Raw genomic sequence first — 16,710 nt, 5'->3', positions numbered from 1 at the left:
CACCAATGTGCTTCAGACAAACAATGCCTTGTGTCATAATGATGTCACCATCTCAGAGTCTCTAAAAAGTTCCCTTGTCAACTTTTTAGATGTTTTAATTCCATATGCAAATGAATCTTTAGCAGTGGTATGTGCTCAGCTCAATGTATGCTTATTAAATGCCTGGGTCCTTCATTTTCTCTCATTTGAGCATCATTTCAAGATGGATTTTGACACTTAGTCTTGTCAATTAGGCCTTTCCAGGTCCTGACCTGTATTATTGTACATTAGAGCTATATGCAAGGGCCATGGCTGAAGGGATCAATGTTGGCATCTTGGTCCGTATTTCACCTCTAATAGAATTGATCTTAGCCTATTTGTTCAGATTGCTTCTTTGACAAGACACAGTCAAATGTACTAGATCAGCTCTGATTCAGTCATGGCATTTTGCCTAAAATGTATAGTTCAGATAAACATGTAGCAGATAGGGTGCCATTTTTTTTTTTTTTTTTTTTTAGCTTTTTCTTCTTTTTAGATATAAGATGTCCAAGAAAAGGAAAAAGAAAGATGGAAATGTTCTCTCCCAGCCTGAATAACTCAGAGTTACATAAGTGTTTATGAATAATGAATGTCTAATTGAGGTGCCTGAAATATGAATAACTGTACCACTCCATATGGCAGTGAGATGTAGAATTCTCATTCAGCAACAGGATTTTTATTTTCCCATTTCTCCCTTTCTGTTATTCCCACAGTTGAGTATAAGGTCACACAGATAACACTTCTGAGGAAATCAACCACACTTTTTTCTATTCCAACTAAGCCATCCAAGCAAAGAAAAAAATAGTAGGGGGGATTCCTAAGAGTTGAGAACAAAGGAACCTAAACTCTAGATTAATCCAATAAACAGAAACAGAATCACAGGGTTTTAGATCTCAGACTCAGTGAGAAATGTATTTGAATTTAAATTGTTGGCTTTCCAGAAGCTGATTAACATATTTCAGGCTGTTGACAAAACATCCTGCCTGTTTATCACTCCTTAGTGAATCCTTGCCATTTCATTGATAAATTGCTGAGAACTGATTATTTCCAAATGTATGTCCTATCAACAGAAGGAAAAGTTAGAAAGAGCTCACAAATAAAGTGAAGCTGTAACAAAGCGTCAGCATTCCTTATCTCTGTCGTAACCACTGACTGTGCCTCCTCCACCCTATGTTTTCTTCCCCAGTGCTGCAAGGAGCATGTTGAGTCCTGGTTGGCATCTCTGGATCTGTCTACCTGAACTTCTCCTCACTTGGAACCACAAGATGCAAAATTAAGACTGATACTCAAAGGATTATAAATCATTCTATTATAAAGACACATGCACACGTATGTTTATTGCAGCACTGTTCACAATAGCAAGGACTAGGAACCAACCCAGATGCCCATCAGTGATAGACGGGATAAAGAAAATGTGGCAAATATACACCATGGAATACTATGCAGCCATAAAAAAGATGAGTTCCTGTCCTCGGCAGGGACATGGATGAAGCTGGAAACCATCATTCTCAGCAAACTAACACAAGAACAGAAAACCAAACACCACGTGTTCTCACTCATAAGTGTGATTTGAACAACGAGAACACATGGACACAGGGAGGGGAACATCACACACTGGGGCCTGTGGGGGGTGGGGGACGGGGGATGGATGGTATTAGGAGAAATATCTATTGTAGATAACGGGTTGATGGGTGCAGCAAACCACCATGGCACATGCATACCTATGTAACAAAACTGCACATTCTGCACATGTACCCCAGAACTTAAAGAAAAAAAAAAAAAGACTGAGGTACCCAAAGCCTGTTTCCAGACCCCTGCACAGAAAGCACTGACCAAATCTCGAAGATAAGGTAGTCTTTTAACGAAGTTGTATCATTTGGACATATCCAATCAACATCCCTAAAACTGGGTACCTGTATGTTTCCTCTCAAGTCCTGATGGCCCCGATTTGAAAGCCTAAAACTCATACCTGGGGAGGAGTTTAGGCTGCGTTGAGGTTACCTAGCCTCTCTCTTTTCCTTATATCTGATGCCTAGTTAGTGCTATTTCTTTGGGAATGAAACCAATAAACACAGTTTGGTGTATATATACCAATATTTGTTCCCGGTTTCTCATTGGAATTGTTGAAATGCAAATATAGAATTTTGAATTAAAAACCAAAGGTAGTTTGTACTTCTTTGAAATTCTCTTTAGGAAATTATTTTGCATCATCATCAATTACTATTGCCTTAAATAATGTATAGAGAAGATAGATAACAATAACTTTGAAAGATTTGGTCAAATGAGTCTTTGCTTTACTTTATTTAATACTTGAAATAAAGAAGTCTGGGAAAAAAGGAATCAATCAATTCCCTTGGGAGTTTCTAGTTTTCCAGGAAATGTGGTCATTCTAGTAAACAACAACAAAATGAAAGGCAAAGTGTCACAATGCTGAATCCTTTATTTGAAAGGGAAGAAAGCATTTAGTGATGATAACGATCATACAGTGCGATACTGTGATTATTGATGCCAGATTGTTCTCATCTCACACTAAACATAGATCCAGTTATGGCATATCTAGTAGACCTCACATACTTTCTATTTTGTGGTTGAGGTTTACTCCTGTTATCATTTTCTTTCGCTTTGTACTGACTTACTGCTTTTTCCCATGTGTTTTGAATATTAAGAGTGTTGGTGACTTTAAAAATACAGCTTCTGATTCTTTTCTGGTAGAGAGAATGTTGGTCTCATTGTTCTTTTCAAATTTTTACTGGTTCTCCCATATATAATATTTCGAGTACAGGTTTGTCTCTTTTTTTGCCTACTACCTCACATAATACAAATTCAAAAATTAGACTAAATCGATTTGAATTTTGGCTAGGCTTTTAGTGTAGGGAAAAAAAGATAGGCTTTTAACAAATACATCATTATATGCAAATATTTAAAATAACTTCTTTAACTTTCAGATTATTTATTAAAAAGCATGCAAAGAAATCACAAAGGCTTTTGAATGAAAATCTACTCAAAATATATGCTTCTCAGAAATGAAAGAGAAGTCTGTCTTTTTGTGTTCTAAAACACCAGTGGGGAAACTTTATTGACGCCCTATAACCAACTCAAATATTATTCCAATTTTCCCAAAAGGAAAGTTCTCACAAAGTTAGGGAAGACGTGTGAAGAACAGAATAGTGAATGATTTTGAAGTCAGAAGACTTCATTTCAAATACTCAGATCTGGTTTCTGTTAGCTGTGACCTTAGGCAAGAATCTAAACTTTCCTGAATCTCAGTTTTCTTATTCATCAAACTGAGTTTTGTAACTTTTAAATTTCTTTCTAGGGTTTTATAAGGATCAGATAAAATAATATGTACATACAAGCATTTATTTCTACATTTGTATCAACTCTATTCTTAGCACCATCCTAGATGTCAAGTATTCACGGATACCTGATACATAGGGCATGTCTTCAGGTGACACCCACCCAGTCTCTTGGAGTCAGAAAAATAAGTCTATAATGCAATACTTCATTATAAGTTCTGAGATAGAGACAGAGGAAGAAAAAAGTATATATATGGATGTCTTGAAATGACCAAAAAGAAATACTTTGTCTGCCGTCAGTAATGACTTTTGAGGAAGCTGACAACTTAAATCACTACCAAAGGACAGGAAGTTTAAACATGTTAATGCTGTTTATGAAGCCTGATCTATTTAATTAAAAAAAAAAAAACCTGGAGACCAATGGGAACTGCTTATAATTTAACACTATTTGAATGTGAACGTAGGTGTGTGGAAGGTTTGGGAACATAAATGTGGTGGGGGCAGTAACACCCTTTGCTATTTTAGCCTTCTTGGGACTTGTTTTTTTGTGGACTGCCAGCCCTTCAACAGTAAAGAAGTCATCATTTCTGCTTTATTATCCTCTTATCGGAGGACATTTAATCATCCTCCTCTGAGAATTATGTATGATCCTATGAGAATGTATGACCTTACCAAAATATGAGAAGAGTCTCTAGCAATCCCTGTGATTCTCTAGTACTCTTCTGTATGCCTCAGAAGCATGTGATTTTAACTTCCACCCTCTAGAACACTCAGGGGGGAAGAGTAAGGAAGTCAACAATACTTTTCATTACCTTAAGAATAGATCCTTATAAGGCTTATTTGGTGGTCTAAGCAGAGGATTGAAAACAAAAACAAAACAAACAAAACCCAATTTGTTATTCAACCAAATGTATATGTGCCAGACACTGGATAGGGAAAATTATAAAACACACTTAATTATGCACTATTCATACATATGCTCAGGCACAAACCTTGTAATGCAAAATAATTCATCCTGGAGGCAGAAGAGTCTTTCTGGCTGTGGATGTCTGGTGAGGTGGAGGCTACAGACATATTACAGACAAGGACCCCCCAGTTCAAACAGATACCACTGTCTATCAATTTTAAAACAGAAGACAGATACAAAGGAAATACATTGCAAAAGTTGCTAAGAATGAAAACCAAGCATAATAAAAGCAACGCGAATTCCTTGCCTTGCCAAGAAAATCAAAATAGCTAAGGGAAATAAAATAAAATGACCTTTGGGTGAAAACCTGGGGAAGAAATCTTCCTACATTTTGTGTTTACATTTTGATGTTAAAGAGACAAGAACAATAAAAATAGACTGTCTTAAATGTCATGTTTTATTGTCAGCAATATTTGCGTCAAACATCTATCTGAGTTTTAAAGCAAGGGGATGAGTAAACAATGTTGATTGCTCATTCTTGCTGTATAGAAAAGGCAGCTAACAAAGGCTACACTGCTTTGAATTCTTATTAGCAACAGTATTTTTAGAATTACTTTTGCAAGGCATGTATATAAAAGAAAGAACAATTCTATATTTCTTAATTCTGAAAGAAAAAAAGTGTGAAAAAGTCATTAATTTGCTAAGGGTATTAAGAAAAGGGTTCTAATACTATTCATTTTAATAAGTATTCATACTATTCATTTTAATAAGTATGACTTAACCAGGTTGCTAACAGAGTCATTATTAGATTAAATCCTCCCAATTTTCTTGGAAATAATTTGGTCCTTTTTTTCTCTTAATAAGTAAAATAAAGAAAAGGGACAAATAGTCACAAAAGCATGGAATTTTCTCTAATCACAGGAGAGTAGATATTGAGAAATACAGTCACTAATTTGGCATAGAGGAATTGCAATTTTCAGGTTTGAAGTATATTTTTTACATATGTAGTTTTTTTATGGCCTAAACTTGTCTAATGAATGAACTCTATTCAATGCCACTCACCAACCAGCTGATGTGAACTTCCCGAAGGGCTACTTGTGGACTTGCCCTACTCTTTCCTTGTTTTCATTTGTTCTTGTAGGCTACCCTGCTTCAACTGGAATACAGAATGTACTTCTTACAAGCCAGATACAGTGTTAAGGACTGATACAATATATTCTGTTACCCAAAAGCCAGCACAAAAAGCCAGCCATGAATTTGAAATAGTATCTTGAAATAAGAAAGGCATGGTTTAGGCCGGACACAGTGGCTCACGCCTATAATCCCAGCACTTTGGGAGGCCAGGCGGGCGGATCACGAGGTCAGGAAATCGAGACCATGCTGGTTAACATGGTGAAACCCTGTCTCTACTAAAAATACAAGAAATTAGCAGGGCGTGGTGGTGGGCGCCTGTAGTCCCAGGTACTCTGGAGGCTGAGGCAGGAGAATGGCATGAACCCGGGAGGTGGAGCTTGCACTGCACTCCAGCCTGGGCGACAGAGCGAGACTCTGTCTCAAAAAAAAAAAAAAAGAAAGGCATGCTTTATCAGCTCAACATTATCCTCATGGTCTCTGCCCTACAATATTGGAAGAATTGAAAGAATGTTGATATGAGGAGGCCATTCTCTAATGACCCTGAATATCCATTTTTAAAAATGAGATTGAAATGTCTAGTTTATTGATGATGATAATTGTGTTGGTTGTTATCACTCATCTGCTATTATAGTCTAGATTCCAATGGGCTACAGCAGTGACCAAACAATCTGCGAGATGGTTTTTTTGGAACAAGAAAAGTATTAGCAAATACTAACTCTTGATTTAACACATGATTCCTACATATAAACAATGAGTATTTGAAATTTAAAATTAGTAGAATAATATATGCAATAAATAATATTTTATGTATTTGTTCACACATTTAGAAAACATTCTCTGAGAGCCAAACCTGCATAAGTACTGCATGAAAGTGCTTTGAGGCTGTGAAGAATTTTATTTTAGAAATGAATTTTTTTTTTTTTTTGAGACAGGGTCTTGTTCCGTCACCCAGGCTGGAGTGCAGAGGCCTGATCTCGGCTCACGGCAACCTCCGTCTTCCAGGTTCAAGCAATTCTCCTGCCTCAGCCTCCCAAGTAGCTGGGATTACAGGCATGCACCACCATGCCTGGCTAATTTTTGTATTTTTAGTAGAGACAGGGTTTCATCATGTTGGTCAGGCTGATCTTGAACTCCTGACCTCATGATCCGCCCACCTTGGCCTCCCAAAGTGCTGGGATTACAGGCGTGAGCCACCACGCCTGGCCCGAAATGAATATTTTTGATGGTAGAAATCATTCACAAAAATTCTCCACCTCCTTATTTGAGATGTGAAAAATACTAAAGACTCTCTATGAATAAAATTAGCATACAGGTCGGGCTCTATGGCTCATGCCTATAATCCTAGCACTTTGGGAGGCCAAGGTGGGTAGATCACTTGAGTGCAGGAGTTTGAGACCAACCTGACAAACATGGCAAAACCCTGTGACTACAAAAAAAAAAAAAAAAAAAAAATTAGCAGGACATGGTGGTGCGAGTCTATAGTCCTAGCTACTCAGGAGGCTGAGATGGGAGGATCACCTGAGCCCAAGGATGTGGAGGCTGTAGTAAGCCCTGATCATGCCACTGAACTCTAGCCTGGGTGACAAACCTTGTCTTAAAAAGGAAAAAAAAAAAAAAAAAGCAAAGGGATAAAGGAATATTAAATGATTATTCTCAAAAACACATTTTGCCTATATTCTTCAATGGTGTAGAAAGAAAAATTCAGTGTGTAAATATTTGATAAGGTTTTTTGCCTAGATATCCTGACCATTCTCCAGAAATTTCATAGAAAAGATATCTACACACAGGGTGAGGTGTGGTCCAGACCACTAAAAATCTGTAAGAGCCCAGTAAGATCAAGATCAAGGAATTATGATCTTGCTTGGCTACACCACGGGCGTTCAGTTATGACAGGATCCTAGAGACTATCCACTCAGAATTTATCATCATAGAACTGGGTAAGGAATCTTGGCAATTGAACATAAGTAGGAAGTGGCCCAAGATGTCTCCTATGGGTAACAAAAAATCTAGATCTGTATCAACAGTCTTACAAAGGTGTATCTATTCTTCACATCTTCTTAATTTTTTTTATTTACATACATTTCTTTGCTAGTTCAGATGTGGTTATCTCATCCCATATGTCCTACATTTTATCCTATTATCCAAATAGGATCTTTTTCAGTATTTTGTTTAAAGTAAAATTACAAAATATATTATACTAATGAATTATTCACAAACTTCCCCCGTTTAGACAATCAGCTGTTAATGTTGTGATATAAAGAGAGTGTTAGACAATTAGTATTCCAGAGCCATTTCAAAGGCAGCAGCAGGGATCAATGTGATAGCATTGACGTTAAGCCGGTACATTATTTTCTCAACGAAAAATATTAAGATATATAGAATTTGGTACGCAAATGGGAAAATAGCTACTTCCTAAAAATAATTAACTTAAAAATTCTTCATCTCAAAAGTCCAAAACTGAAAAACTCTTTTATCTTTATTCTCTTTTCTCTAATTAAGTCTAGTTCATTCTGTTAAACTAAAATTCACTAGACTTATTATCAAAGAACTTTTAGAATCAGTATTTCCAGAAACACAACAGTAAACCCATGGGAGATACAACTATATTTCTAAGCACATTAAAGAAACCCCATTTAAAGCCCTTGATGTGCACAGTGTTTAGCTAAATTTTATAAAAGCAAATCCCAAAGTGGAAATGTATTCTGCTGGTCTTCAAGATGTTCCGTGACAAAGAGGATCTCTGATTCTCCAAAAGAAGGTCCCAGAGCACAACATCTGCCCAGTCTGATTCGATTATGGAAACACGTGTGTATGTACGTGTGTTCACAACACATACTAACATCATGCACTTTGGGAAACATTGCTCTATGGAAATTGCAACAAAACCTAGCACAGATTTCTATGAAGAAAATAAAAACAAAGTGTTGAAATACTAACAATATAAAATTTAGTGTAATGGTTGAAAGATAACAATGCTATTTAAAAATTCAAAAGGCATGCCCAAACAAAATATATGAGTCATTGCCTGGTGAGTATGTTTTCAACATTCTATCATTTATAACAAGTGTCAATGATACAAATATTCCATGTATTACACATTTAATTTTATAAAACTCCCAGTTAAGCCAAAATTTTGGTTTATCTTTGAGAATTATGCAAAAGAGAATACATTAAAATTCACAATATCAGTTAGATGAAAACTCTCATTCAATTGGGTAGGTGGATTTAAAAACTGTGAGGTCTTTAGAAGAAATCTTTGAAAAGTTGTATTAAAAAGACAGAATATATAGGGCTAAGGAAAACAAAGGTAACACCTAATGTCCAGAACAACGTTTTATCTGAGGCTCATAATCACTACATGTTAGTTTCTGTAAGATATATAGATTCTAAGAGATCAAATTCAAATGACATTAAGATAATAAGAACAAAACAACACTTAAAAATCACTGGCATAATCTCTTTCATTTAAATTGAAAAGAGTTTGAGGTGAAAAGGCCTGCAGAATATTTAAGTTACTATAAGCCTTTATACCCCCAAAATATTGAAATTTTTAAAAATGTTATTTTACTAATTTTTAAATTATTATGGTAATATTTTGTCTTAGATGATAATGGGGGAAACACACATACATTGGCAAACACACAAATTCAAACAATAATTTTTTACGGAGACATCGTCATTGTAATGACAAAGGTATTTAATTCAATCCTTGTGTTAAAATGTTGGTATCTATAGTGTTGTTTTTAGAAGCTGGGAGTAACTTATGGGAAAGAGACTAATATTTCAATGTAACATAGTTTGTGTAAATTGTTTCTTTTAACCTTCACAATAGCTCTGCTAAATAGTATAACTGATTTTATTTTAAACTATAAGTAGAGGGACCATACTTCCAGGATTACCCTCGTGTAAATATTGATACTCTCTTTCAATGTCAAAAGTGCCTGACTCAGATGACCAATTATTTCATATGATATCCTTTATCATTACTATATCCTCGTTCAGATATAGTAATCATAGAAATCAGGAAACCAAGATGCAATACATTTAAGTAATTGACTAATCCCATACTTGTCCTTGGTCAGCTCAGTACTGGAACTTAGTTATGCGTGAATACAACCACTTTCCTTTTACTGCTCAGCACTGCCTTAGAGCCAACAAAATCAGCAGGTGTTTCCAGGAGAGTCATTTGAAGATGAAGAAGCATGACCAGCCAAAATAGGAATGTCAAATATCCTGAAATGCCCCATTAGAAAACCAGTTCTTTGAATTTTTCTGCTCCCAAGGATGTGCTTTTAAAAGGCAAATAGTCCTAAGAGAGGTAACACTTCACTGATTACTTCATACTTAAGTAATAATGAATTATCTGTGAGTGAGAAAAGCAGCAAATTTTTTAAAGTACTACATGGTAGAGGCTGGCAAAGGAAAAGAAGAAAAATATTTTTCTTCTTTTCCTTTGCCAGCCTCTACCATGTAGTACTTTAAAATGGAAGGTGCAAAATAGGGCAGAATCTCAAAATAGGGCAGAATGGAAGGTGCAAAAATAGGGCAGAATCTCATCAATTGGGAACTTTACTTCATAATTTACGCCTTAACGTTATATTCTAAGAGAAAAACTTCCTAATTAAATTAAGGTCAAGAATACTGCCTCCTGTGGCAGATTCTAGCTGTCATGAGTGGGTATAAGTACGTAACAAAAGAGTACTAAGGGATTAGAGACAGCAGAAGAGCACCAGCAGGAGGCGCTAGGCCACACAGACAGACAATGCCCTCATGGACGCACTGTGGTTCTGTTCCCAGTTTATAGTACATCCGCTGCAGTTCTCGATTTAATTAGTTGTGACAGATCCTACTAATATTTAAAAGCAAAAAGAGGAGAACAAAGAAAAAGCAGAGGGAAAAAAGGTGTTTTATAAATCTAACTCAGAGACAAGAGGATTGAGAGTGGAAAAGAGGGAAAAAATTCTTTCTAGGAGTAGCAGGAACAATGTATTTCTCAAGAGTAGAGTAAGCCATTACTGTTTGCTGAGCTGCCTGGGAGCCGGTAAGGAGGCAGCCCAGCATGGTTCCGGAGGTGGACGTGCGTATGCAAGTGTTAACTAGGGAAGAGGTTGGAGTCGTGCTCATCACTAGAACTTCCTCTTGGCCAACAGGAAGTGGAAACCGACACCAGCCTACAGTGATCATCTGAGCAAGCTGTGGCATCAAGGCATGGTGGCGATTATTAACTTCAGTGGTGTCTTTTTATGTTAATTTTTAAAAATTAAACTGGAAACTATGGCTTTAGTGAATTTTTTTTTAACTTTAAGTTCTGGGATACATGTGCAGAACATGCAGTTTTGTTACATAGGTATGTATACATGTGCCATGGTGGTTTGCTGTACCTATCAACCTGTCATCTAGGTATTTCTCCTAATGCTCTCCTTCTCCTTGCCCTCCACCCCCGACAGACCATGGTGTGTGATGTTCCCTTTCCTGTGACCATGTGTTCTCATTGTTCAACTCCCACTTATAAGTGAGAACATGCGGTTTTTGGCTTTCTATTCCTGTATTAGTTTACTGAGAATGATGACTTCCAGCTTCATCCATGTCCCCACAAAGGGCATGAACTCATTCTTTTTTATAGCTGCATAGTGTTCCATGGTGTATGTGTGCCACATTTTTTTTATCCAGTCCATCATTTATGAGCATTTTGGTTGGTTTGTGGCCAAGAAACATGAAAAAAAAGCTCATTAGCACTGATGATTAGAGAAGTGCATATCAAACCACAATGATATACTATCTCATGCCAGTAAGAATGGCAATCATTAAAAAGTAAGGAAACATGGATCACGGGGTCAGGAGATCGAGATCATCCTGGCTAACACGGTGAAACCCCATCTCTACCAAAAATACAAAAATTAGCCAGGTGTGGTGGTGGGTGCCAGTAGTCCCAGCTACTCGGGAGGCTGAGGCAGGAGAATGGCATAAACCCAGGAGGCAAAGCTTGCAGTGAGCTGAGATCATACCACTGTACTCCAGCCTGGATGACAGAGTGAGACTCTGTCTCAAAGAAAAAAGAAAAGAAAAGAAAAGTCAGGAAACAACAGATGCTGGTCAGGATGGTCAGGATGTGGAGAAGTAACAACACTTTTACACTGTTGGTGGGAGTGTAAATTAGTTCAACCATTGCGGAAGACAGGGTGGCAATTCCTCAAGAATCTAGAACCAGAAATACCATTTGACCCAGCAATCCCATTACTGGGTATATACCCAAAAGATTAGAAATCATTCTAGTATAAAGTGGTATCTTTTAAGGAAAGGTAAGGACTGTGATTCTCTTTAAGATGCAAGTAGGAACTTCAAGAGATCATTCTAGCAGTCTCTCCAAACATCTGTTATTCACATACTCCTTTGATAAGTGATTATTAATTATGTGGCCTGCAGGTGTAATGTGTTCTCCCTGCTGAAGGAAATAGAGGAAAAGTGATGTGAAAGCAACATCACCACCTTCTGCCCTCTGGTTTAAGAGAGAAGATGACACATTCTTAAAATGGGAGAAACTACTCAGGGAAAACACATAGGAGGAAACACCTTTGAGGAAGCAACAAACACGATTCTTAGAAGCATCTACTAAGTAAAAATAAGTGGCAGGAAGGTGAAAAGAAATAAAATTATTCAGGATCTACATTAGTTGGGAAATGCTGAGATTGCATGATTGCTATATAAGCATAAATACATCAAACTTGACTGAAACCTTCAAACTCACATTAGGCCCCATCATTGGGTTAATTTAAAAAGGCAGCACTAATATTGCCTCATCTGGTATAATCACATATAAAGAGTTTCGGGTTCCAGCAGAAGACATGGATTTGTGTCCCTCTTCCTGTGCCATTGTTCCCAAACTATGCTACTTTAGAAACTAATGATGTATTTTGGGGTTTCTATCTGTATTATTTGAATTTGTAAAATGGGGATAATAACTAGTTTTTGTTTGTGTTTTCTTTAAGACCAAAAGTCCTTTAGTAACTAGGAAGAAAAACTTGAATGAGCTCAGACAGGAGGAGGTGACTATTAGAAGTGGAATGATACATCTCAGAGACTCAAGCTGAAGTGCAGTCAGAAGTTAAGCCAGCTGGAAGCAGGGGCCTGAAAGAGGCTGTGAGTGAAACCAGAGCTTGATTCGTCCTTCTCTGTGCAGGTGCCCCAGCCTCATGCCTTCCCTTCTTCCCCAGCATCTGCTCTCCTCTTCTGTCTTTCTAGTTTACACATAGCCTGTTGTGGTTTCCCCAGTAGTCACTTGGGTTCCCAAAATGATGTCACATAACAAAGCAGACAGATTCTAATAGCATCCGTTGAGATCAGGTGTTCTCGCTAAGCCTCTGTGGTAGTGGAGGGAGACCTGGGCCATGTTGGTGGATGGCTGTGCCTCTGGCAGGAGAAAAGTGCTGATTTCTATAAACGGCATATGAAGTACAAGGTTGAAAGTTTGGCAGAGAATTGATTGGCATCTCTAACTTACCATTCTTTCTAACCAGGTTGTTATGAAGATTGAGAAACAATTAGAGCACAGATGAAAGCAGTGTATAATCTATAAAATTCTATATTAAAAATAAGGTAAGGGATATACTGTTTCAAACTTTCAAAGGTTTTGTATCTGTGCTAACCTTGGAAAGAGTAACACATCTAACTGCTATTAACTCAGAATGACACAAGCTTTCAATGGATTAAAAATGGGATAAATCAGTACACAGATCACAGGAATAAGGCACTGATACAAAACAAGAACAGCACCAACAAAGTAAAAGCAGTGGGCTCCAAAAGACATGTTAGAATTACACATGGATTTTTCATTTCAATATCACATTTCTTCCCCACTTTTGCCATTTCCTGGTCCCTGACATCAAGATTATAGCAGATGGATTTGTATTGTGGAGACCCATAAACTAAATTCAATTTCATAAATATGTGACAATCTGTCATCTGAATATTTGCACTTATACGGTGCTTTTCTATGTATTTATGAAGTCTCTTTCCAAAATGTATTTTAGGAATATCATTTAAGCAAATAATAAAACTTAAAGCCAATGTTTATCAACATAATGCTCAACTGAATTTGTTCTTTTCAGCATTTGTATAATTAGTAGGTTACATTCTTATATTTTTCTGTTAGTATATGATCTTCTCACTTTCAGATGCTTATATAGTGTATCAGATGACTCTTGCCACTTGTAAATTAAGAAAATGTATCTCCAACATTCCTGGATTCTGTAATGCTCATGTATTTTTTTTCTGCTTAGAATTATCTGTCTTCTTTATATCCTCCAGATACATAACATCATGCTATACTTAAAGAAAAAAATCTCTTTTCTCTCAATGCAGACTATTAGCCACGTGTACGTTATCATGAATTTCACCCTACATGTCTCTTCTCCCAAGGGCATTTGCATATAAATTTTAGAGTGGAATAAAACATTTTGTTGTCCAACCTGGCCGACATGGCAAAACCCCTTCTCTATTAAAAATACAAAAATCAGCTGGGCATGGTGGGCACTCTCCTGTAATCCCAGCTACTTGGGTGGCTGAGGCAGGAGAATCACTTGAACCCAGGAGGTGGAGGTTGTAGTGAGCTGAGATCATGCCACTGCACTCCAGCCTAGGCAACAGAGCGAGACTCTCAAAAAATAAATGTTTTGTATTATAACAACTATATATGACTTTCTTTTTGTTTTTCCTTGGAGAGGCTATAACCTTCATTTCTCATGCTAGTTCCTTTGCCCCACACTCATGTGGCCAACAAGGGTTAAGCCCTACACGTATGTGTCTTGTCTGTACCTGCAGAGGCAGAGCAGCACAAAGGGTGAAGATATAGCTTAGTTACCTCACCATCAGTAAAAATGAGGGAGCAAAAATGAGAGGGTTGGGGAGGGCAAGTTATATGTCCTTACGGATAGCATAACGCTGATAAGCAAAGCAGTCTTTAGGAGTCGAAAAGTACGTGGCTGCACCTCCCCACGTAACAAATGTTGATAAAATGGGCTACGGTAAAGTGTAAACCTATATCCATAGGACAGACAACACTTTCTTTCCCAACATGAGAATTTCACCCTAATGTACGACAATCCAGTATATCAATAGTCCAAAAGAGATGAACTTCGGGTCACACAGTTAAGAAACTGTAACTTTTGTTTTATAGTTTTTTGCTTTTAAAACATCTGTCTTTCTGGAAATGCATTCTATTTCTCTCTCTCTACCTACCTACCTAGTTATCAATCATCTAGGTAGATATAAATATATATTCTACAAACTACAGACAAAACTACTATAAGGAAAGTAAAAACACTCCTCAAATCCCAGTATCCAAGTTAAAAAATATATCAACATTTTGGAAGCTTAATATCAGATATCTGATTCTCTATACAGTAGATAAATACAGAAGTAGCTCTAAATGATGTAAAGTGGTATCTTGTATTATGTTAAAGCAAAGATAAAATAATGTAACTTTTCTAGAATTAAATGAGAACAAAAAGCCCATATATATATATATAGTAAAAGACATTAATTCTCATTAAAAAAATCAAAGGCAAAATAAATTTATACCTGAAGTTTCAGCATCTGGTAGCCTGCTGCTCTGAAAGTCTAGAAAATAAAAATACCCACATCTCTCTAATTCCCGTAATTGACACTTTTAAATTTCTGTGCCTATAACATCTATACTCTCTCCTACAACTATGGCACCTGCATTGTTTAGTCGAGGTCGTCTATGGAAATGGGTTCCTTGCTCCATTGTGGTCATGTGGCCACAATTTCTTTTGTGCACTTTTCAAAGTGCAAATCGAATTGTGCACTTTCAATTTTCTCCTTGGTGACTAGATTGTCTCATTTGTATTCCTGAAGTGCTGTTTGCATGATAGAACCTGACTTGCCCAAATTTACTGAGCAAATCATCTTCTTCAGTCATATTTTCACTCAAAGTTTTGAAAGCAACATTTTCTGACTCTGCTTCCATTCCTCACAGGTGCTTTATGTCTCTTGGTATTATGACACTTCTTTTAGGGAACAGTACATTCTCTTCGGACTAGAATTATATGGTATATCTTTTTCATATTTTGTCCTAGATTTCCTAGTACTGGGAAGGTCTGTATACCTTTTGGGTATGGCCAGTCCCTTGTTTCATGTTTTTCTGTCTATATTCATTTTTTAATAGTTGTTTCCAATGACTTTTATGAGAGAGAAATAAAATTTATATTACTTCAACATCATTATGCAGAATTTTTGATAACTTATAGTAACTCAACAAGTCTCTCATGTCCATAGCCTGATGAATATCAGGTTATAAAAATGAGCTAGCTTATACTAATGTTACACGAAAGCTGCATTTTTGTCACGTTCCTCTACCTTTGCTTGTGTATCACTTTTTCACCAAGTCTTTTTACTAACTGAGACCTCTTCAAACTTCTGTGAATACCTTATATATTATTCTGTATACACTAGGCTAGCTTTTTCTTATCTATTTTCTTCTCTTCTTTGGTCTTTCTAAAACTGATAAGCCTTTCTTTTCTGATGCAGTATTTTTTCTTCCTCCCTTTATTTTTTCTTCTTCTTGTTTTTCTTTTGGGTTTCCTTCTGTTCTCTTTTTTCATTTTTCCTTCCTTCCTTCCTTCCTTCCTTCCTTCCTTCCTTCCTTCCTTCTTCCCGCCCTCCCTCCCTTTCCCCTTCTCTCCCTTATTCCCTTCCTTGCCTCCTCCTATATTCATTCCCTTTTATTTTTTTTTTTATTTCTAGAATTGGTTGATTCTAGATTGTTTTATGTTTTCACATTTCTTAGTTTCCTTTAGCTTTATTAAGGTACAATCACAAAAAATGTATATATTTATAGTATACAACATGGTGTTTTGATATATGTATTGTGAAATAATTAATTCAAGATAATTAACACATCCATCACAACACAGTTATTTTTTGTAAATGGTGAGACCACTTAAAAGCTGTTATCTTAGCGATTTTCAAGCATGCAACGTATTATTATTACAGTCACCATGCTACACAATAGATATCCAAAACGTATTCATCTTGTCTAACTAAAACTTTGTACCTTTTAACAAATTATCTTAAATTTTAATCCCTCTCCACTGAGGCCCCTGTCAACCACCATTCCTGTTTTACTGAATTAAACATCATGGTCTTTGTTTGTCGATTCATATTTATCTAAGACAATATTGTTTCTTTCCTTTTTAAGTTGCCATTTGCTGGTATTTGTACCAGTGTTCCTTTGAAGCAAAAGTGTTTTGCCTCTGTCCTTAATTATGTTCTTTTACTCTCAGTGAATTGCTAGAAAATTGGAAGCTCCCAGTTACTAATAAATACCATGATTTAAGA

General features: G+C 36.6%; 1 protein-coding gene across 2 annotated transcripts in view; it reads right to left on the bottom strand.

Moving 5' to 3' along the window:
- CNTNAP2 (contactin associated protein 2) overlaps positions 1-16,710 on the bottom strand; it is a 2,251,282-nt gene that overhangs the window by 1,595,687 nt on the left and 638,885 nt on the right. The window lies entirely within an intron of this gene.

Source organism: Piliocolobus tephrosceles, chromosome 8 (assembly GCF_002776525.5).
Source record: "Piliocolobus tephrosceles isolate RC106 chromosome 8, ASM277652v3, whole genome shotgun sequence".
Classification (NCBI taxonomy): Eukaryota; Metazoa; Chordata; class Mammalia; order Primates; family Cercopithecidae; genus Piliocolobus; species Piliocolobus tephrosceles.
The sequence above is the reverse complement of the archived record's forward strand: the minus strand, read 5'-3'. Positions and strand labels throughout refer to the sequence as shown.